The sequence below is a fragment of the Aulonocara stuartgranti genome (genome assembly GCF_965226115.1).
Source record: "Aulonocara stuartgranti genome assembly, chromosome: 6".
In the NCBI taxonomy this organism is placed as follows: Eukaryota; Metazoa; Chordata; class Actinopteri; order Cichliformes; family Cichlidae; genus Aulonocara; species Aulonocara stuartgranti.
Window position 1 is genome coordinate 22682466 of NC_138944.1, and position 7758 is coordinate 22690223.

The window sequence follows — 7758 nt, forward strand, 5'->3', positions numbered from 1 at the left end:
GTGATGAGATCCCGGTGAGTTTCACAAGTTTTTATTTCAGGTATGCGATATATGCCACAGATTTGTATTTCACTGGTATGGTTTGAATCATTTTATAGTTTCCATCCTTGCATCCTGGCCCAGTCAGTCTGTGAGGACCCCTGGTTAATGGGCTGTTTTTTGTTCCACGCATTATATTTGTATTTATGAGTAAATCTGTTTTATGCTTGTGATAGAACAGCTGAAGAAGTTCATGAGAGTTTATGATAGACCACAACATCTCACATAGAGTTGTTATGCCTGTGATCAGGATGTCTTTATGCACAGATGTCATGAAGTGGTTAAAGCAGCAGCTGCACCGTGAACCAACCTCAATGCAGTGAATTTGTCATCACTGGATGATGAACATTTGTATAAAACATAAAAACAGAACTCTTTATTCTACTTTTTATCAAGTAAAAGACAAGATGACATTAGAACTCTGCATGAAAATAAGACTTTAAGTAAAATGTAAATGAACCACACCTCAGCATCTCAAACTGTCCTTTAAAAACACTCTGCATATAAAACTGCAGCAGCTCCTCCTACTTTATCCACTGAGCTGTTAATCGAAGACAAAAAGCAAACTCTCATCAAGGTGCTGACAATAATGTACAGTATATACAGTGTGAGTCTGTACCTTATGATAAAATATGTTTTTCCTTCTCGTATTGTTGAAAATCCACGAGTTCAGACTTTAAACCAGAGCCAGACATCGTCTACTCTTCACTGAAGTAGTCCACCAGTCCAACCACTGACATCCAGCTGCTGGTCTCAAACTGGTCCACACAGCCCATCAGACCTGAGGAATTTGACTTGTAATATTTATTTGTTTATACTGAGTAGTGTCCTCTCATTATAATATACACTCTTATAATCACTCTCGTGGTTGTATAAGTCTGTCTGTATATAGTATAATTACATTAATTAGAAATATAAATGTAATGCGTTACTTTAAATGTCCTCTGTAACTTTGTGTTTTGTTTATTTCATTTATAGGCACCATGCTGTCACTTCTGCAGCATCAGTAAACTTTGCTCTCACATGTCGTTCCTGTCGTGTGGTTCTGTGGGTTTGAGAAAAAGCGCTGATGGAAAATTTGTCTCTAACTGATTCACACCTCTACTCAGCAGATAACAACGAACAGACAAACAGCTTAACCTCGATCACAGACTAAAAACAGCACGAACATCATTCAGCGGCTAAAAAGAACAAAGTGTGTTTTTTTTTTTTTGGAAGAGTTTAATTCAAGGAAATCAAACCGTAAGAATTTTCTCACTGGTTAACTTGGTGTTAGCGTGCTCTTTTTGTAGATTTTTACACAGAGTTGATGTTACGATGGCGATTTTTTTTCTGTCCTTGATGCAGTTTACACTTTACCAACACACACTCAGCCTCTCAGTTATGGAATGCCAGGACTGCCATAATGAATTAATTAAATACACCATTAAATAATTAATTAAATGTGGCAATAATTAATTAAAATTGGAATTAATTAATTAAATAAATAGTTATGACACATGTAATTAATTAATTATTGACACGTTTAATTAATTATTTATGTATTTCACATTTTAATTAATTATTGACAGATTTAATTAATTATTGACACATTTAATTAATTATTTAATGATATATTTATTTATTTCATTTTGGCAGTCCTGGCGCCTGGCTCTCATCATGAAATAATTTTATCTGTCAGCCTCACCCATCAAACTCAGGGGGCGGGGTTAACGCTGATCGAGTCAAAACCATTGCTTTGGCCTGGTGGCCATTGTTTCTAGCACACAACAACCGGCATGTGGAAGCTAACAGAACTGAACTTTGAAAAACCCTGTTTGTGTGTCGCCAAATACCGTTTTAATATTTTTTTAGCCGAGAATGTAGTGGTTTAATCTTCATGTGTCTGGTCGGTTTGTCAAGATACAGCCTCTTTGCAAAAGTGCTTCGATGATTTCGGAGATGTCTGCCCAGTCTCACGGCAAAGCGTGGGATAGACCCGCTCGCCTCGCAAGCAATCGAGCTGTTATTACCACCGACAAAGCGCAGGCCCCGGTACACAAATGTAATAACCCCCGCTGACTTCTTTTACTGAGGTTATATTTATCGGTGTTTTATTTCCTGATGTTCTTATGTGTCCTACGTGTTTCAGTCGCCAATTCTGAATTATAACTAACATTAAAAACATGTTTAAGGACGAGAGAGAGCAAATAAATCTGTTTAACATCTGATCTTTGGGTTTTTGTTCAGTAATCTGTGTATAAACGCATAAAAGAGATAACGTTGGTGTTTCCGTCATGTAGTACCTGCTGGCTTTAACTGTACAAAGGTTGTTCGACACTATGAAACACATACAGACTTCATGATGTTCGGCTAATATTTTTATTGTGAATATTAATCATGAGGGTAAACGGCCCTGTACACCACGGAGCGAGGTCAGCATATCCACGATATCCTCAGCTCCATGAGTTTCCCAGCTGACTATCTAACTGCCAACTATTCCAGAGACGTGAAAATATACAGCATAAAGAAAAGTGTAAGAGACTCAGCAGCAGATTAGAATAACAGTTATACATTTAATAAATCACCAAATGAATCCAAGAAACGAGCAAACCTGTTCCGACAATTTGAGTTTGTATTCCCTCAGCTGCAGACTCGCTGCTGTTTAAATGTTTGAAAAGGAAGATTAGATATAAACAAACGTCAAACGTACACAGCAAATTCAAAAGTGTTAAATTTTTTGGTGTTAATAGTCTCCTTGCAAAAGTAGAGTTAATTTTACTCTAAGCAGAGTCACATTCTTTTAATGTAACTCTGAGGTGTAAAATGATAGTAGTTAAAATCGAGTGTTAAAAATGAGTGTTTCTATTTCAAATCTGGAGGTGTTACAATGGAAACATTAACTCTTGACCTCTTAACTCTGAACTCCTAGAGGGGCTATGACACCAACAGAGTAAATTCACAGACTCCGCCCCCAGCACGGCTCCAATCGAAGCTGAAGTGAAGCCGTTTCAGAACATTTTGCTCTACATATTTGAGTTGTTTGCCATGCTTGGTAAGTCATTTTTTCAAAGATTGTTTCAATTGTTATTAGCTTTTACTTCTGTGGCTCTTTGGAGTTGAGACAAAGCTGTGTGAAAGGCATTAGCCATGTTGCTCGCTGATAGCATAATATTCTGTTTTAGCTAGCTGAAAGGTATTGTTTGCGGGCAAATACCACAGCCTTGAAAAAAAGCTTGCATGTGAATTTTCAGTCAAACTTTTGGTCAAATACACCTAAAACAATGTCTAGAATGTGAAATGTTGGTATAATGGTGCTACTTGAAGCCTGAAAACGATCGCCCATAAAAAAAAAATAAAAAAAACGAGCAAACAGCAGTAGCAGACGTCCTGACTGGATTCTACGGTAGCATTTAGATCCCTCCAGAGTTTTGTGCACACGGTTTAGGTAAAAATGAAAAAAGTTGAGGTTTTACATTTAGTTCAGTATTACCTGTTGCCTGTGTCCTTGTCTTTTGGGAAAATACTCTACACAAGTACTGGCTCAAAGAGGATTCCTTTTTTTTTTTACTGTGCTGCAATTGTTTACTGGATTATTTGTGCCGTTAATTAGTGTCAACTAATTTTTATTCAATCTCCACACAGGATATGCTTGTGAAGATGGAATATGGGGGAGAGCAGAAGTGCGTTGAAGTTCCACAAAGGGATGAATGAAGGACATGCATATTGTATTGAAGAAATAAGTGATGAGAATGCTGTTATTTGCATTTACCATGTCAGACCTTTTGATAAACAAAATTCTAATGAAAGTGAGAACATGTACACTGTTACATCTTTCAGAAAATGTTTTGAAATTGTGGTGCACAGTTCAGAATAAATGTTTTTCAAAAACCATTGCATCTTTTTAGTAAATGTTTATTTCCAAAAGAAATTTCTAGAAGTTCAGAACAGTAAAATTCCCGCTTTTTAGAATGAATTAGAAGATAACTCTTACGTAGTTAAACTAAAATACTCTTTGAGAGTTAATATATAAACTCTTAACACCAAGTGTTAAATTATCAACTCCAGACAGATTTGGTGTTTAACACTAAATCAGAGTTAACGTACCAACTCTCCAAAAAGAGTTAAATTAACACTCTCTGGTGTGGACCCATATAGACACTTTAATAGTGTTGAAATCAAATCCGACAGTGTTAATTTGGACATGCTGGATTTGCTGTGTAGACTCAGTCTGCCTTCACATTTGATATGAGGCCACACAGTAAAAAACAGTGTCAATTTTACACTTAGAGAGTTGATTTTAACTCTGTTTCAGATAACATTTGGTCCCACTCAAAATTTGAGTAAAATTTACTCTATGGCCAGTGTTAACTTTTTAGTGTTAATTCTACTCAGTTTAGTGTCAAAATTAACAACAAAATGTGTAAAAATATTTAACACTGAGGGTTATTCACACTGTTTAGAGTAATATGATTTCACTTTATAGAGTTATTTTTAGTCCAAGTTCACTGTGTAATAATGTGTAATAATGTGTAATAATATTTCATTTATTATTTTTTCATATTTATCATATGATGCTATATTTCTAAATGGCTGTGATCTATCCTATATTATGAAAATAACTACAAACATACAGGTTACAGTAACAGCATTTATTAGCATAACAAACTCTTACAAATGACAGTAGCTATGATGCTCACCAGAGAAAGCAATATGGGACCACAAAGAGAGCGTTGTCATTCACTCCATACGACAATTGTATGTCAAAAGGCCTGGGATAATGCAGGCTGTCAACATGAAAGACAACTAAATCTTGCTTTATCCTGGTCAACTCATAAGCATGGAAATGGTTCTTGAAAGGCTACTGTACATAATGGCAAAGTGAGAAGTACCAGTTTCTCATGTATTATCAGAACTGACTCAATCTGGTAAAACACAGGCATTTCAGACACTACTTTGCCACAAATAACCAAATGCGGGCGGTAAACAATACCATTCTGTTTAGCCCAGTTCACTTTCATAACTTGAACTCTATTGGGCAGTTGCATTGCTATTGCAATTCCAGAACCTCCTTTTACCATATCTAAAGACACCATTTTTCCTGGACCAATGTCTAACCGACTAAAGGTTGTTGAAGATTGCCAAATGTATGCCATATAATTCTGGTGTTTTTTGGCCAGCGTTTTGGTGATATTTTTGAATGATTTGAGCCGTTTCTTGAAAAAATTGTGTTTACCTTCATAGCGCATGCACCAACTATGAAGTACAGGCCCTATTTTTTGGATGCAGCGAGGATAATGGATAAGAAAATGGTGCTTTGGTAAAAGTTTTTTCTGGGGATACAACATCTTGAACAGTTTGTGGTGTTCCACAATCAAATGTTTTAAATATACACACACATACCTTGAGATAACATAGGAGAAAATACAATGTTAATGTTATGGCCCGTCTAGGCGCGGCCAGACCACAGCATAAAGGGTGATCCATCCCCGTCCAACCCCAAGCAGCACGTCACACACTTAATATTTTGTGACAGTGATTTATTTACAAGAAGTGCCGTTAACAAAGGAAGGGAGCATACCACAACTTCAGGGTGAACCCAAGGCCAAAACAACAAATAAAAAGTACCCTATCTCAGGAAATAAACACAACTTACCTACACTCCAAAGAACTAAACCAAACGACAATCACTTTCCTCCCTGCCTAACAAAACAGGAGAAAACTGATCAAACAGAAAGGCGGTCCACCCCTGCATGCTCTTACATTAACATAATATTTTGACACAGTGAACGGTCTGCCGGTTGGGTTGGGCCGAGGATGAATGAACTTGACAGTCCCTGGCGGTCTCTTCTTATCCGCTGCCTCCCAGTCCTCAGCCAATCGGTGTGAGCCATCCACCCTGGGTGCACCAATCACGGAGGAGCACCTGGACACTCAAATTCACACACATGATTACGGTCACAGTCATAACAGTTAACTATCTGTAGTAATAAAAGTAGTAGGCCCCAATGTTGGTCAGTAGAGGTTACCAAATCTCCAAACATGAGGGGAACATTCCTCAGTAAGCACCATGTCTGAATAGCATTCAGTCCCAGATCATTAGACTCTCCACCTAAATTCACAGCTACTGGCCTATTGTTTTTCTCCATGAATCCATAATCAAAACTTTGTATTCTCAAATTCAGTTCTCCCAATGTAAGATGTTGTTCTTTTAAATACAAAAACAATAACTTCAGTTCGTACTGGGCCACTCCTTCCAAAACATCATGCATCACATCAACTGAGAAGTTCTCAGTTGTGTGAAAATATGTCAGTGAATTCAATAAGCATGAACTCTTTACACCAAAAACATAAGGAAGCAATGGATTATTAGACATTTCCTGACAGTGAGCAGTGTGGTTGTCTTTGGTGCGCAACACTATTTTGGGGGAATCTTCAGAGAATTCTGTTTGAAAGTCATCTTTTTCAGCTAAACAAAACCTGCAACAGTACCTTGCACTGAAAGACTCCACCAGACCAAACAAGCTATGTAAGCCTAAATTATCACCAGTGACCTGTACCACACTACCACGAACATAACCACCGAATAGTGGAATCTCAATACCATCGCTCTCTAACACTTTAATGTCTCGAACAATAGGAGCAAGAATTTCACTAAAACCATAACGTTTCAGATCTTGTGCATGAAATAAGGCACAAAGGTGTATGTTGGCCAAAAAAGAATTTCATTTGGGAGAGAAGTTTCTTAAGGTAAAATATACTGCACCCAACTTGTGAATACCTCGCTTGGAACCAAGAGGATTTGCAACCTCAAAGTCATCATAGAACATTTGGATCTGAACTGTGTGCTTTTCTGTTGAAAAAAAGAGGGTGAGTCTTCAATAGAGATCCATCACAAATATCTCTGAGTCTTGAATCACAAGTGTCTGATTTTTTCAACATTTCTCCAACATATTGATATTAAATATTGATTCCAATGTTGATAAAATTGAAACATACATGAATTTATCTTGAACAACTGCCTGATCATATGTTCCAGTCTTTTTATTTCGCCTTGTGTCAAATCTTGAGCCAATTACACATTCAACTGGTTCTACAGTTTCCCACTTGTCTGATAAATATTTTGACCTCTTGTACTCAGAATTAAGAACTGAGAAAGGATTCTCTAACTCATCAAAACATGCTTCAATTTTCTTGCACATTTCTGTTTCTCTTTCATTACTAAATACATGCTTAATGACTGTTTCTTTAGCATGTTGTTGGATATCTTGAACAATCTCTTCCATGGAATTCACTACACTTTGGCCTACACCTGCTGCCTTTAGATCAGAAATAACAGCTGCACAACTATTTACAAGGTCTGCTGAAGATAATTCCGACTCAGCCTCTAAATGTTCAGGCACCACATCAACATTAGCAGTAGTACTTGTGTCCGTAACACTTTGAACTGGTGAAAAATCTAGTTCTGCAGAATCAAATGAACTGCTTACGTGGCATTTGTTCAGGTGCTTTCTAAAGCCAGAAAAACTACTAAAAGAACGTGAGCATCCCACTTGGCCACTTTTGAGATATAGTGTCCTCCCAGTACAGAGACCATGAATTACCTTAAGGTGTTTTACAAGGCTGTTTGGTCTACCATGATCACTTTTGCAAAGAAAGCACTTCATTATTTGGATCTCAATGGATACTAACGCACCATTCTTGCTCGCAACTCTGGGAGTTTGCTTTGTTTCCCCAACA